The 15400-nt window shown below is 47.2% G+C and overlaps 1 protein-coding gene across 2 annotated transcripts in view; it reads left to right on the plus strand.

Annotated features, from left to right (window-relative positions):
- Positions 1-2523: 2523 nt before the first annotated feature.
- Positions 2524-15400, plus strand: part of IMMP2L (inner mitochondrial membrane peptidase subunit 2) — a 643351-nt gene continuing 630474 nt past the window's right edge. The window contains exons 1-2 of one of the 2 annotated variants that reach the window (XM_037041124.1): positions 2524-2583; positions 3042-3114. The gene's annotated coding sequence lies outside the window, so the exon portion shown is untranslated. Of the gene's footprint in view, positions 2584-2687; positions 2726-3041; positions 3115-15400 lie in introns of those variants that run through there. The other variant, XM_037041125.1, reaches the window with a different exon arrangement.

The raw sequence follows: 15400 nt of genomic DNA on the forward strand, positions 1-15400 counted from the left end.
CACGCGGCGTCACGTTAGCGCTTCATTTCACTTTCTTTAGTGTGCTTGCTTTGGTTTTGAAAATTGATATTGCTTTTGATATTTCAGATTTTAGGTTAGTTTCTGATTTCATGTTGGAATATTCCACAACAATTCATATCTTCTTTGCCTTTTTTTCATTCAAGTATTTCCAAAGGCACTCTGGGGCTGGCCAAGTTGAAGTAGCCTCAGGTCTCCCAGGTCCTCCTGCTTAGAACTACAACCCTGGGCATAACTCAGCAAACACACAGGAGACTCTGAGGGTGAAATGTGGAAGGTGGACTATTTAGGCACCTGGGATCATGTGTTTCATGGGTTTCCTGTTGTCCAGTTTTCTAAGTTTTTTTAAAGTAGTCATTATTTAAAAAATGATCTTTGTAGTAACATGTAATAGGTTTATACTTTTTAAAATGAATTAAACACAAGTTTAAACTATGTTTTAATTTTTAATACAGTAAATATGGACATACACATCCCACTCATTTTTAAGACTGTTAAGACAGCTGGAGACCCAAACTTTTGAAAACCTCCATGATACACTGCATGATTTACTTACTGATTGTAAGCACGTGTGGGTAGGAATAGGTTGAGTATAACTATATTCATAGAATGTGTAAGGGAACATTTGTAACCGTTATTTAATGTTGTACCTTAGGAATATCTGGTTCACTTTTCCCCTGATGACATTAATGCCATGTGGAGGGTTGTTCTAATATAAGGAGACAACTCATGTTTCAACCTCACACATAAAGCCAAGTATTCAGTTTCACATTTAATTGCTGGATTTGAAGAAAGTGGGATGTTCTGAGGCTTTACCAGAACAACTTCTTTTTCTTTTTAATATTTTATTTATTTTTAAAAAATATTTTTAGAGAGGAGGGAAGAGAAGGAGAAAGAGAGGGAGAGAAACATCAGTGTGTGCTTGCCTCTCATATGGACCCCACTGGGGACCCGGTCTGCAACCCAGGCATGTGCCCTGACTGGGAATTGAACCGCAACCCTTTGGTTCACAGCCCATGTTCAATCCACTGAGCCACAACAGCCAGGGCTACGTCTTTTTTTTTAATAGACTATTTTTAGGGCATTTTTAAGTTTACAGCAAAATTGAGCAAAAAGTAGGGTTCCTGCCTATCTCCTGGGCACACACTTGCACAGCCTCCCCAGCTAGCAGCGTCCCAGCCCCAAAGTGGTCCATTCGTTACAACCAATGAACCTCACTGACACACCAGAGTCTATTCATTCCTTCCCCCAACTCTGGGCAAACAGATGTTCTTACTGTCTCCATTGTTTCACTGTTTCCAGAGTGTCAGAGCATTGGAATCGTACAGTGTGTTACCTTTTCAGATGGCCCCAGCTTCTTTTTAGGTACATTTGATGAATCTTAGTGAAAAAGTCAGGTCCAACTTAGTAACTCTTTTTGCATGTTTATTTCCATTATAAGACAGTCACACGCATCTTTGTTGCTTGTCCTGACACATTGCAGACACTTAGCTACCAGTAGGCAGGAACTCCATGGAATCACAGTGCACACATGGGTCCTCTCAGCTAAGTTCTCTTGGAATTAAATCCTTAAGGATGGCAACAGACAAACAAACGACACCCCCAAACCCCCAAAACCAAAATCAAAAGAAACAAAAAAAACCCAAACCAAAAATAAACAACCAACCAAACAACAAAACAACCCCCCCCCCCGCCCCCCCAACAAACCTTACTGGACAGTAATTATCTCAGGGACAAAGATGAAACACTACAAAAGTGGCTCATGTCCTCTTCACAGACCAACTCAGGCCTCCAAAGACTCTAGGAGTTGTATTTATCAGGTTCATTTAAGTCTCTGTGACGGTTCTTAAACCTTTAGAATTACTGTGATTGTAAACCAAAATTATTGTAATTTTGATAAAACGTAATACTCATTTTTACATTACATGATCTGGAAATGCAGGTGTAGTTTGGCAGTATCCAGGACCATGAAAACAAAATAGGGGATACTATTGGGGAGGAAGGGATTAAAAAAAAAACAAAGAGAAAGAAGCATTTTCAAGGTCTTTGGTAGTTCTAGGCTCCTCTTTCTTGGTGGGTGGCCCTAACCCAGTGAAAAGTTTGTACTGTTGGAAGGCAAGGGGTTTAGGAAGGTAGTGTCAGTTTCTGCCAAGTAAAGCACCTGTCTGGGATTAGCCCTGTCGGCTAGCTCAGGACAGCGGGGGTTGAGCCGTGGCCTCTGTGCGCCTTACCAGAAGACCGGCAAGGAGCAAGGATGGGTTGGCAGCTGTGCATTCGGGGTTTCCCCAACTCAAACACCCGGCAGGGGGTTGAAGACAGACAGAGTCAGACACTTGCAGCTCAGCTCTCTGTCGCCCCCTCTGCCACCAGGGCGGTGCTGAGTCTAAGGTTAAGTGCTGGCAACTGTTTGCCGTCGTGATCCGTCGTAAAGCCCTGCCGGGTTTTGGGCGCAACCACACAGGGGTGGGGCTTCGCTTGGCGCCAGCACGCAGGGGCGGGGGCGTGGCTTGCCGCTGGAGGAGGCGTGCCCACGCAGGCTTGCCTCCAGGCTGAGCTGCGCAGCCGGTGCGGCGGGCGGGCCCTGGCGGCGGTGGGGGGCTTTGGGAACTGGTGCGGGTTGCGGGACCGGTACGCAGACGCTGCGTTGGGGTTCCCTAGGGCCCGGGACCCTACTCCGGGGGCGGCTCCAGGCGAGGAAGGCGTAGCTGTGAGCAGAGGGCGGTTTGGCTGGGGCTCAGGAGCAAGCGTGCCTGCGTGCGCGTGGCAAGGAGGCCGCCCTGCTCCCTTCTCCTGTGTAAGCAGAGCAGGAGCCAGCGCCTCCTGCAGACAGCAGTCCGAGCCCAGAGTCAACCCGCTGCTCTCCTCCCCATAGGGAACCTCTGCGGCCCCAAGTCCAGGCCGGGAGGGCGCGCTGTGGGCACGCGCTACTCTTCCTGCAAGTGCTGGGTAGGTGGTGGGAGTTCCAAAAGCTTGAAACTCAGAATTTTAAAACACGTGTCTGTCTCTGTCCTTTTTACTTTTAGGGTTTTGGCCAAATTGGGAGAGGGCACACAATATCCACTTACCCCTTCTCGCCGAGGAAGAGCGGGAGAAAGGGTAAGTAGGGAATGAGCAGGGATGGAGGGAGCTAGGATTATGCAGAGACAGAGCAGGGCACACAGGGCTCACAGGGTCTGGACCCTGGGGGCTGCCCCCAGGAGATCTTGGGCCCAGTTCCCCTTTTTCTTCAGGAACCTGAGGCCCACCTTCAGAGGTTACATTCTCCAAGCTCAAGAACTTTATCAGGCTTACAGACAATGTAGAGTTAGCTGTGAGTTTGCCCTTGCCCTTGACTTCTTTGGAACATTGGTTTTATACCTCTCAACTCCGACTAATCCCTGGGACTGTACTATTAAAGAATCCTGGTCCTCCTTAATAATTAATGGGAAACACTCCCAAGGATCTTGACGTTTTAAAAGGGGACTGCTGTAAAAATTCTTGAGGACTCCATAGCATAAAGTTAATAGCAGTATCCCACGTGTTGAATTTCTTTTGGGATCTTCTCTCAAGCTTATAGAGGAAGGTATTTTGGGGAGGAAAGCCTTTTTCTCTTGACCTATTTTTGATATCCCTTCACCATCATTCTGTTCACTTCTGAAAAGTGGCCACACAGCCCCCTGAAGTCCCCGGAGGTTCCCCGTGATTTCCAGTGGGGTCTCTCATCGGTCCTTTTCTGGGAATTCTCCATCCCTCTCCAGTGCATAGCTGCCCACTCCTCTCCCATGGGTAAAATAAAGCCCAGCCCTTCCGAGAAGGTTGGGAACATATAAATCAATGCTTTGAATTAATTAAAGTTCAGGTTAATCCCAAAGAGGAACAGTGATGACTGCCCTCTGGGATACTTACTCAGGAAAATGGGAACAGCCCCTGACCCTGACATTGGCTGTCTGTGGCCTGAGCTTGCCTTTTCATTCATTTGAATGAAGTGGCAGGTTACCACCTAATGTACTTTCTGAAAACCCAGAAAATAGTCATTTATTGATGAGGGGTTCATTCACTGATTCAATAGGTTTTCCTTTATCTATTGATGTCAGTGGAGTGGTAGAATGATGTTGGAGATGGCTGTTTTGAGTCAGGCCTACACCAGTTTGCTGTGGATTTTCTGACTAGCTCAGTGTCCACGTCCAAGACTTTCCCTGTGCTGATCGTGTGGCCTGTGGGTCTGTCCCTGTTGCGGGACAGACCCACACTGTTATTTGTCTGACTTTCTGGTACTTTCAGTAATAAACTTTCAACGCTGACTGCCCATGGTGATTTGTGTCCTGTAGTGAATACTATAGCCATTTTCCCAGTGTGATAAGTACATTGTAGTAGTATCATAATTCGGTGAGAATATTTTTTTGAATTGTTCCATGCAGATGATCTAAGATTAGGAAGCTCGCAGAGTGTTGGGGGTGCCGCACTGAGGGAACTAAACACTGAAGTTCATTCGAAGGGGTTTCTGTACCTTGAACCTCATTTTTTATCACAGTGAAAAAGGTGTCTTTTTCTGGATACAAAGGGTAAAAAAATTTTTTCAGTGGAATCTTGCAAGGATATGAAAAGTAGAAAGTGAGTCTCCGCTGAGTCACTCTCACATGGTCACTGTCAACTGTGTTGATTTCTTCAACTTTTTGTTTCATAATCATCCATTATTATTTGGAAAAATTCTAAATTTCTGCCTTTTTCCTCCATATTTTTTTTGGCTGTTTACCACCATGCCTGTTTCACCCCAAATCCCCCAAGGTAGATGCTGCATGCCTTTCACATGTAGTCTGTCTGATGTGGGTTTGATTCCTGGGCCGATCTGGTCAGCTCTGCCACTGTGGGCCAGTTAAAACTTCTCTGCTCCTTCCTTGTTGTCTGTCAGAACACAACAATGAGCGTATTAAAACGAGTGTGTACAAAAAGCAGTGGCTGGCCCTGTTGGATTTCCTTCTTTGTTTCTCCATCTGGTCACCCGTCACTTCCATATGACTTTTCCTGTGCTGGTAAGAAGCAGCCTGGTATTTAACTTCCCTAAGGGTGCCAAGCCTCCTGGGTTTTGGCACTTTCATAGAGATCACCTCTTCTATCTAATCCTGGAGTTTCTGGGACACGGACTGACACCTGCTGCTGAGGCTCACACTCTCCCTGTCTGATCATTCCACAGCCCTGCCTACGCACAGAGTGCCAGCTTGAAAACGAAAGGGACAGGGTTTCTATAATGCGTTGAAAAAGCTCTGAGACGGTGCCCAGAGAAAGACATACTACTGCATTTAGCTGAGAGCTTAAAGCTAGGATTTCTATTTCAGAAATGTCTGTGGCTGATAAGAATGATAATAAAAACGCTGGTGCTTCATGTCTGAACTGTCATGATTCTGCCAAGGTGTGGGTTTCATCATACGCCTGAGCTGAGTACTTGGTGTAACTAACGCTGGTCTAGAAGCCAAGAAGACAGGTCCGCAGACATGTGATTTCGCACGAGACGTCTGGTTTCACTTTGCTAAGGAGTGCATTTTGTCAGTAGATTATAAGCATGTCAGCTGTACCCCCATGGTCTATGGCACTTCTGTCCTGAGTTCTTGTCTGCAGGATTTAGTGTGATGTTTTATTCAAATGACAGCACACTGGAAATGAGCAGCTGGTTAGAAAAGCACATTGCCCACAGGTATCTTCCAGGGTCATTGTTCCTGCAAGTTGGGGTGGAATAGTTTCTGTTCTTGGTGATTTGTGTGTGTGTGTGTGGGAGAAAAATAACTTTAAAGAACAGAGTTATTTAAGGACCCCATGTATTCCCCAAACTTACTTCCAAGTCCATTTTTTTGTTTGTGATGTTGACTAGGATAGTTATAGGAATAAAATAACAAATAGCATTTAGATTTCTAGAGTAGGCCCCCTAAAAATGTAACTTTTTTAACTCACTGTGCTCTCGTGAGGTAGGAGCGGTTCTGTAGACTCACCCACACTGATAACAGGGTTTTGGTGAATAGCGTATTCTGAGTTCCAACCTGGAAGGGCTTGACCTCCACTTTGAGGTCATCAGGGCCATAGAAATACGTTGGAGGCTGTCATTCTTGGGCCGGCTATGTCACTGCTTAGCTGTGAGGTCTCGGACACAGATCCCTCCTCTGTGTAATGGGGCCCTGACTCCTCATCCCTGTCAGACTGAGCATTTGTAAAGTGGTACAACATTGGGGATGAAATAAGTCCTCAGAAAATAGTAGTTTCACCTTCTGCCCTCTAGGCCCTCGCCGCAGGAGTAGAGACTCCCCGTCTCCTACAGCCCAGGCCAACCCACTGGCCAGGATGGTGGTGCCGATGGAGGGAAATCGTGTGGACTTGGGCATTTAGTTCTGGGGACTGGGAGGGGTATGGAGAGAAGGGACAAAGGGATGAGGGGTGAGTGGAGGGAGGGGAAGCCAGTCTTTCCTCAGTGCACGGATGCAGGTCCATGAATACTCAACTCAGAGAAGGAACCACCTTTATTTACCCCTGGACTGGGGGTCGCTCTCGTCAGCTGCTCTGCTGGAGACTCTGTCCTTCCTGCTTGCCTCATCCAATGACTGGCTTTTCTCTTTGTCACTTTGATACTGCCTGATTAACCATGTATTTCATTTTTTTGAAAAAACGGGTGGGACTTGGTAATAGAGGTCTGTACTTCATTAGGATCTGGGTTTTTTTTTTTTCTCTATACTCAAAGTCCAGTGGATATCTTCTTGTCCTTTCATGGGCCTATAGCTCATTCATTCCTCTTGAAAAAATTTTTTGTTTTATGATATTCTGTGTGCATTGAACCAGATATAAAGGTGAAAAGTCACTGTCCTTGATCAAGGAGTTTACAGTACAGCAGAACAATAGACACGTCTAGGAAATCGTGTGAGATTGGCCACTTGGAGATACATGTGGAGAGGAAGGCTCACAGGAGCTCTTGACCCCTGAGGGAGACACCAGGGACGGGTTCAGCAGTGGTTGTGTCTGGGCCGAGTCTCGGGCCCTGAGTAGGTGGGCAGGTGGACAAGGGGCAGGGGACGTTTCCAGGTGGAGCCAACAGCCTGCATTGTCATCTGGAATTCTGGGAGCAGCGCGTGTTCTGGGAACTGCATGCAGGACAGTAAAATGAGAGTGTGGAGGGCAAAGTCAGGAGGGGAAGGAGGTGGATCGCTGATCAGGGCCCACTTTCTATCCCACGTGTGGCAGTGACCCACTGAAGCCTGGTGTATGACAAGGACGCTGTGTGCGGGGTAGGTTGCTGGTGGGGTGGGTGGGGGTGGTGCACCACAGGGTTGCTCGCCAGGGTGGTCAGTGCCTTAGTCTGCAAGGCCAGAGTTTGAGAACTCAGACAAGGGGCGAGTCGTGGGGACACTCTGAAGTGAGAAGGGTTAGGGAGAATATGTAGAGGAGGGGAAACTGCTTGGTCTTTGTGACCCAGTGTGAAAGGAATGGGAGATGGGGACGTGAGAGTGACGGTCAGGTTCCGGGCTCAGGCTCCTGGGTTGTGAGAGGGAGAGGGGAAGGGGAAGCAGGTCTGAGGGAAGCCGATGAGTTCAGGTTTGGGCGTGTTGCAGTTGACGGCTTGCCGGCGTCACTGGTGGCAGGAGGCAGGGGGGGGGCAGTTGGCTGCTGCGTCCTGGTGCATCGCAGGGGACAGGGAGGCGGGAAGTGCGGGTCTCTGAGGGCTTGCATCCAGAGAGCTGGGGAGGCATGGGTGGCGTAGCGTGAAAGTGCTTGGAGGGGCTGCCCAGGAGAGAAGAGAAAGTAAGGCTTAGGGAACACCCACAGTACAGCGACAAACCGGAAACGGGAGACGGAGGGGGCCTGAGGGGGCGTGGCCAGAGAGTCCGGGCCAACAGACAAAGTCAAACTTGTCAGGCCAACGGTAGAATTTCTGGTAGAAACCAGTGAAAAATGTAANGTTAGTCTGCAAGGCCAGAGTTTGAGAACTCAGACAAGGGGCGAGTCGTGGGGACACTCTGAAGTGAGAAGGGTTAGGGAGAGTATGTAGAGGAGGGGAAACTGCTTGGTCTTTGTGACCCAGTGTGAAAGCAATGGGAGATGGGGACGTGAGAGTGACGGTCAGGTTCCAGGCTCAGGCTCCTGGGTCATGAGAGGGAGAGGGGAAGGGGAAGCAGGTCTGAGGGAAGCCGATGAGTTCAGGTTTGGGCGTGTTGCAGTTGACGGCTTGCCAGCGTCACTGGTGGCAGGAGGCATCTGGGGGGCAGTTGGCTGCTGCGTCCTGGTGCATCGCAGGGGACAGGGAGGCGGGAAGTGCGGGTCTCTGAGGGCTTGCATCCAGAGAGCTGGGGAGGCATGGGTGGCGTAGCGTGAAAGTGCTTGGAGGGGCTGCCCAGGAGAGAAGAGAAAGTAAGGCTTAGGGAACACCCACAGTACAGCGACAAACCGGAAACGGGAGACGGAGGGGGCCTGAGGGGGCGTGGCCGGAGAGTCCGGGCCAACAGACAAAGTCAAACTTGTCAGGCCAACGGTAGAATTTCTGGTAGAAACCAGTGAAAAATGTAATGCTCCAGCCCTGGCTGGTGTGGCAGAGTGAAGGGAAACTGGAACATTTAAAGCAAAACTTAAGATCCATCCTGCCGCCTTGGCCTTGTGGCTCAGTTGGTTGGAGTGTTGCCAGTACATCCAAAGGCTGTGGGCTCCATTCCGGGTCAGGGCACACACCTAGGTTGCAGGTTCAATCCTGGGTGGAGCATTTATGGTAGGCAAGCAATCGATGCTTCTCTCTAGCATTGATCTTTCTCTCCCCGCCTCTCTCTAAAACCAATGAAAACAAAAAAATAAAAAAAAAATGCAATGCTCTGAATCAAGTATGACAAAGATTGTAAAGTGCTCGTTAGAAGTGATTGGTTTCGTTGGAATGGCAGGGGCAGAAGCTGCACAACCGAGGGTGACCTGGTAACAAGGAGGCGAGGAGGCCAGGTGAGGAGGTATGCTTGGCCCCTCCTCAGAGACTGGGACGTAATGGTCTGCAGTCCAGAGTTTTAAAAGCTCTGCAAAGGGTTTTCCAGGTGCCGGAGAGGGAGAACTGGCTTGCAGACTTGACTGCTGGGTTTGAGGGGAGGGGCCACACGGAGAGGGAGATGCTGAAAGTGTCCTTGCTTGTCCTCACTGTTCTTTGATTGTCACGGTTCTTGTGGATGCAGATCAGGTTGTCCCTTTGTTGGCTTAATGCTCCCTTTAAAAATAATCCAGCCCTGACCCACCCTTGAATTGCCTGTTTACACAATCCCTTTGAGGCTGGAGGTCCATTGCTGCCCTGCTCTGTCCCCTTTTGGCCCTTCTGCACACGGTATTCTGGATCCTGATCCAGCTGGGGTTGGGAGAAGGTCCCCTTCTTTTATTAGATGTTGCAAATTTTTGAAGGACTATGTACCAGGAGACTAAGAGAGGAATAACCATACCAAACATGAAAAATTACTCTATTTAGCGAACACTCATCTGCTACCTTCAAGGCTGTATGCACTGCGAGGACCTAGAAGGGAAGGATGAGTAGGATAGGGTTCTTGCCCTCGCGGAGTCTGTGCGAGGAATGGGTGTGACACTAGTACCCTGTGCCTTTCGTGCTGTCACAGAGGTGGAGCTGAGGGTCAGGTGGGTGCAGGCACTGGACTTCATGTGTGCGATCCCAAAGCCTTCCCCAAGGAGGTGGCATGTGAGCCAGGACTGGCCGGGAAGTTAAGGAATGGAGCGTGGAGGTTTCAGGATGTGGGATCAGGAGAATAAAATAGTCCTTGGTGGTCCCATGATGGCTGCAGAAACGGTTCGAGTTTCCCACCTCCTCTTCCTTCTTGTCCTGCTTGGTGTCTTGCAAGTCATCTTGCAAGGCTCTTAGGGGATCCAGATGTTTCTGCTCACATATGTGGTACCAGCAATTCCATTCTTCCCCCCGTGATATGAACTTTCTGTGAATTTACCACCACTGGTTTATCACCTATTGACAACAAAGACCAATCAGAGCAATGAAATCAGCATCTCTGGGGATGATGGCTGGTCCTGAGATTGAAATTTTCAGAGTGCCCCAGGTGTTCACGTGGCAGCCAGGTGCTTAGCCCATTCTCAGGGAAGGTTGGAGCAAGCCAGCAACCCCCACTCTCCGTCCCACAGTCCTTCCAGTGTGAATCCTTCAAAGTCTCATTGAACTCCGACCAGGTCTGGTAACTCACAGCATGTTCGGGACTAAGAATACCTGGAAGGCGGAAGTACACATTTTTCTTTTATGTCATAAATCACAAAAATTTAATCTTTGCAATTTTATCCAAAGGTTTCTTCTGTGAGCTTGGTCTTTGTCATGTCATTTTGACATATACACTTTTTTTATATCTTTCTGTTGACAAATGTTCGTAGCATTTACGGTCAGCTTTTGAAACATGGTCTTGTTGATGTGGCTGGGGGACAGGTTGTGAGCACATTATCCAGTCCTAGTTTGGGAATCGCATGCAGCAGACATCGATTAGAGAAGGGGAGTATTTGTGACCGTGTGTTCTGGATTTTAGGATGACTGAATTTCATGTGATTTTTGCACTGCGTGGACTGAAAAAGTCACAGCATCTCAGGAATGTTTTCTCCTTTCTCCTGTCTCTCGCATAGTTTCCTGTGCAGATGTCTCTCCTCAGGAGTCCTTTATCTCCCTCGCCACACTCCGCCTCCTCTGTCTACTGGCTGCACCTCATTTTCTCCCTGTCTTTGGACTCAGTCCATCGATGTCCGCTCACTTCGGGGGATGAGTGGGCCTCACAGAGCGGGCAGGCATCGCGGGGAGCAATGAGTGTGGAAGGAAGCATTCCCCTGAAGCTGAGGGTGGGCGGCTGTAGAGGAGCTAGAAAGCTGTAATTGGTAGGAAAAGGTTACAGTTGCCTTAGTCTACCTTAATTTTTTTTAACAGACTATTTAAAAGATTACCGTTTTAATAGGCATTTAAAGAGATTACAATTTTAATAGACTATTAAAAAGATTACAGTTTAACAAACTATTTAAAAGATTACAGTTGCCTTTATTTACCTTAATTTTTTAATAGACAATTTTTTTTAGAGCAGTTTTAGGCTCCCAGCAAAGCTCAGTGGAAGGTAGAGATTCCCCACTCTCCCCACCCACACCCCACCCCACGCCCCTCCCCCATTGTTCGCATCACTCACCACAGTGGTGCACTTGCTGTCACTGATGAACCTCTACTGATGCGTCGTCAGCACCCAAGGTTATGGTTCACCTTCGGGCTCACTCTTGCTGGTGTACTGTTACGGGTTGGAAGTACGGGTTGGACGTACGTGTTGGTGTAATGACACGCATCCACCATGATAGTCTCGTAGGGAGCAGTTCTGCTGCTCTGAGCATCCTCCGTGCACTGCCTGCTTGTCCCCCTCTGCTCCGCCCTGGGTCTCTTCACCATGTCCACGGTTTTGTCTTCTCCAGAATGTCCGAGAGTGGAAATCATGTAGTGTGTAGCTGCTTCCCCTGGATTTTTAGTTTGCCTGGTACAGCAGAGTATTTACAAAGCACGTTTTATATTTTTCCAAACGCTTAGTTGTTTAACAAGAGTTTTATTAGTGTCAGATCCAGATGCTAAATGTTTAGTTTTGTTAGAAAGTGGCTAACAAAGTATTAGTATTGTTACTATGTAAGGGTGGTTCACAGCGCCATAGGCACCGTTAGCGTGTGTTTGTTACACGTCTTGGTGTTTCTCGGGTGTGAGAGGTGCCCTGGAGCCGGGACCCGGGGGCACACTGTTAGAAGAGTCACAGTCTGAGACCTGGGGCACCTGAGTCCATGATGTTAATACTCCAAACATTTCTTCAAACCTTTTTTTTAAAACTTAAAAAAAAGTAGTCATTCACCGTGAATTTCTAGACATTAAAGTGGTTATGTGGTTTGAGAAGAGTATGGAATGGGGGGGTTATGAAGGTTATGTGAGTGCGGGCTGTACTGTCAGTGATATGAACATGAACTTGTCTCCGAGCTTCATTTTCTTTGGGAAAATGGAGGTATGTACTTCATAGGTTATTTCTGGGGACGGTATGAGCTGTTTGTAAGAATCCTATGTAAATTTAACCCATTATAAAGAGATATAAGGAATTATTAGTTCACGAGTCATATCAGGTTACTATTTTCACCTCCGTAATTTTTTGTTTTGTTTTGTAGACAAGTAATACAGGGAAACAATGATTTGAGGTTAAGGAAACAGTACAGTAAGTCCTCACCATCGTTGATAGGTTCTTGAAAGTGTGTCAAACCAATGTCTAATGAAACCAGTTTCACCAAAGGCTAAATGATACAAAGAAAAGTTACGTTCCTATGGCATCTCATGGACATTATCACGAAACAATCCTGAACGAAATATTATTCTAGGGCCTGTCGTACTGCTGAAAAGATTATGTAGCTGTGGTGGAGAAAAAAATGGCTGTTTTTTTTTTAATCTGAATACGTCTCATTGATTTAGCCTGCTTGTGTCTTCTCAGGAAAGCTGTTCACTCTGCTTGTGTGCTTGGCTCCAAATCACATTTATGACCTAGCTGTCAGCTGGAGTGTTGGTCTCCCTTCCAGAAGCATGAATTATATTGCCATGCTCTGCACAGAGTCAGAGGCACATTATTTCCTGTTTATGGTAAGAAAAGGCGAGTTTCTAAAGCTCTTACGACCCATCTCTGCGTGGTTGAAGTCACTAGGGCCAGATGGAGTTCGGAAAGAGAGAAAAAATAGTCTTGTTGAAGTCCTGAGGCAGGTGATATATGTAATATTTTTCTAGGTTCAATGAACACATCCCTCTAGTTTAAAATACTAGAGCGACGGCCAGGGACATACTAATGAACTAAAATTATAGAGAACTTTACATTTCTGAGTTGGAGACATCTCGACAGTGCTTAGTTCACACTAAAAGTGTAATAGTCATTTTCAGTCAGTTCAGCTGACATCTTCATTACATTGCAATCGCAACTTTTCGTAGCTACTTTCTTCTGTTACCTTCAAATACATCATTTTGCCAACGACAGAAATATGACGTATCCTAAGGCAAAAGATGGAAGAATGTCCAACGACCAGCCCCCCAGGTAGATGTGGGGAGTCCAAAGGGAGTTGTCGTGAGACCACGTTAGGTGCTGTCTGACTCTGATATTGGGAACAGAGAGAAGAAAATTGGAAATGGTGCACGGGACCCTGAACAGGAAATGGTGCCCAGGACCCGTATTAGGTGCCATCTGACTCTGATATTGGAAGCAGAGAGAAGAACACTGAACAAGCATTCTGGAGAAGCGGCCAGTAGGACTTTTCTGACTGTTTGTTTGGAACAACTTGTGTTCATAGCAACCAAATAGAATGTCACTTTCTAGTAGGGAACTTGGTGATGACATGGCTCCTGTCCCCTGCTGGCTGTGGGCTCCCACGACCTACCCAGGCTCAATGTGGGGACGCGCGGCGATGCCTGCATGTCATGATGAGCTCTCCCTGGACGTGTAATCCCAGATCCTGAGAGCAGGATCCAGAGGAGGTCTGGCTGTCTGCTTCACAGGTGACAGAGAGTGGGAAGGTTGAGTGAAAGCCACAGCTTCACTCCATCTGAGCCCTGCTTATCTGTCTTGGGTTTTACATCAAAGAAAGCGGAGCAGGGAAAGTCGGCTCCATCTTTTATCCTCAGGAGTCTCCTCTTTAAGTTCTCCCATCATCCGGGTACTTAAGTTCACTGGGGACAGTCGCTGTTGGCAACTCTCAGGCAGGGAAGTGGGGCGGCACTTTGCCATACTCTGGTTTTCTGCAGCCTCTGTCCACAGCCATTTAAAATTGGTGTGTTGGAGAAGTAGAAGTGTATCTGCATTCTGATCCGCCGCAAGTCTGGACACGTAGGGCTGATTAAGCTCCAGAGTGTAGTTCGAGGTCTTCGTCAACTCCCTATGTGACTAGCTCACTCCCCTGCTTCAAGTGGCCGAGGCTTACAGTGGCCCTTTGGGTCAGGTGAAAACTTGGGTCAGCTGGCCTCCTTCCCCCGGCCCTATTCACCTCTCCAAGCATTTTTCTCCTTTTTCACTCCAGCCTCAGCACGCTATACTCCAGTCAGGCCAGCATATAGACAATGAGTTCTGATTTCCCTTGACCTTTGTTTTATTTTATTTTTTCGAATCCGGGCCATACCTTCTCATTTTCTAGGTGCAGCTTAAAGCTTTAGAGGTCACTGCCCACCCTGAGTCTCCCTGCCCTGACTTCCCGCAGCACAAAATCCGTACACTGATTGCTCTGCCTTGTGCAGTGTACTGGACTCGAACTGAATAGCTGTGAAATCAGCGTGACCTTGACTGGCTGGGAGAGAGCAGAGAGAGCAACGTGAACTGACCTCTGAAGAAAAGGAAGAACCTTCAAAATGTCAGGCATGGGTTGAGCAAAGGCATAGCGGGAGGGCCTTTGTTCCCACGCTTAGGACCAGTGAGAAACTGCCTGGCTACAGTGAGGGCTGTGGGATATATAAATCAAGGTTAGCATGTGAGTGACCTAAATATTAGACTTCGTAGTCTATAAATAGTAGAGAGGGGATAATTGAAGGATTTTTGACTGGGGACTCATATGGGCAAACTGTGTTTTAAGAAGATTAATCTGACATGGGTATAGAATAAGTCAGAAGGTAGAGGGAATAATGAGAGGTAGACCAACCAGGAAACTGTAATTTACCTGCAAGGTCGTGAGGATTTTTACTGTGATAATTGTAGGGATAGAAAGGAAGAGATGTTCAGAAACCATTCAAGAGGAAGGATAAAACTTGACTGTGAAAATTCTGCATTGCCAAAAAAAAAAAAACCAGAATAAAACTTAAAAAAACTATTTCAAAAAGCAAAGACAAACTAGGAAAAAAGATTTGCAATTCATATCACAGGCAAAGAGCTACTTTCATAAATATATAAAGGACTCCAGAAACAAAAGAGGAAGAGATGAACAGAAAAGCAGACAAGGCTGTGGAGGCTGTGCATAGACAGAATAAAAGAGATGCAAAGTGAACCTTCAACGAGTTACCCTTTTTTAGCCGATCAGATTGGCAAAGAAACACGTTTTGAAAACACAGTATGTCTTCGAGGGTGTGGAGACACAGGCAGTGTCACCTTTGCTAACCGGAGTCTGAATTCTCCCTGGAACCCATCTGAACATAGCTGTCACACACTAAAAGACAGGCCATTTGATGGCTGTAGCCTACAGGTCTTGTACGTGTGTGAAATGGTAGATGTTGAAGGATATTCTTGACAGCTGTTGGAAACGGCTGAAACGTTCACCCTCAGTGGACCGGGGGAATAAATTATGGCACATATAGTAGAATATTTAGCAGTTGTTTAAAGTAATGAGGCAGTTCAGATATACTGAAGTTGAGCAGTTACTGTTGAACAGGTAAGGTGTAGACCTGTGG

The sequence above is a fragment of the Sturnira hondurensis genome, unplaced genomic scaffold, assembly GCF_014824575.4.
Source record: "Sturnira hondurensis isolate 20B ecotype Veracruz unplaced genomic scaffold, ASM1482457v3 Scaffold0002840, whole genome shotgun sequence".
Classification (NCBI taxonomy): Eukaryota; Metazoa; Chordata; class Mammalia; order Chiroptera; family Phyllostomidae; genus Sturnira; species Sturnira hondurensis.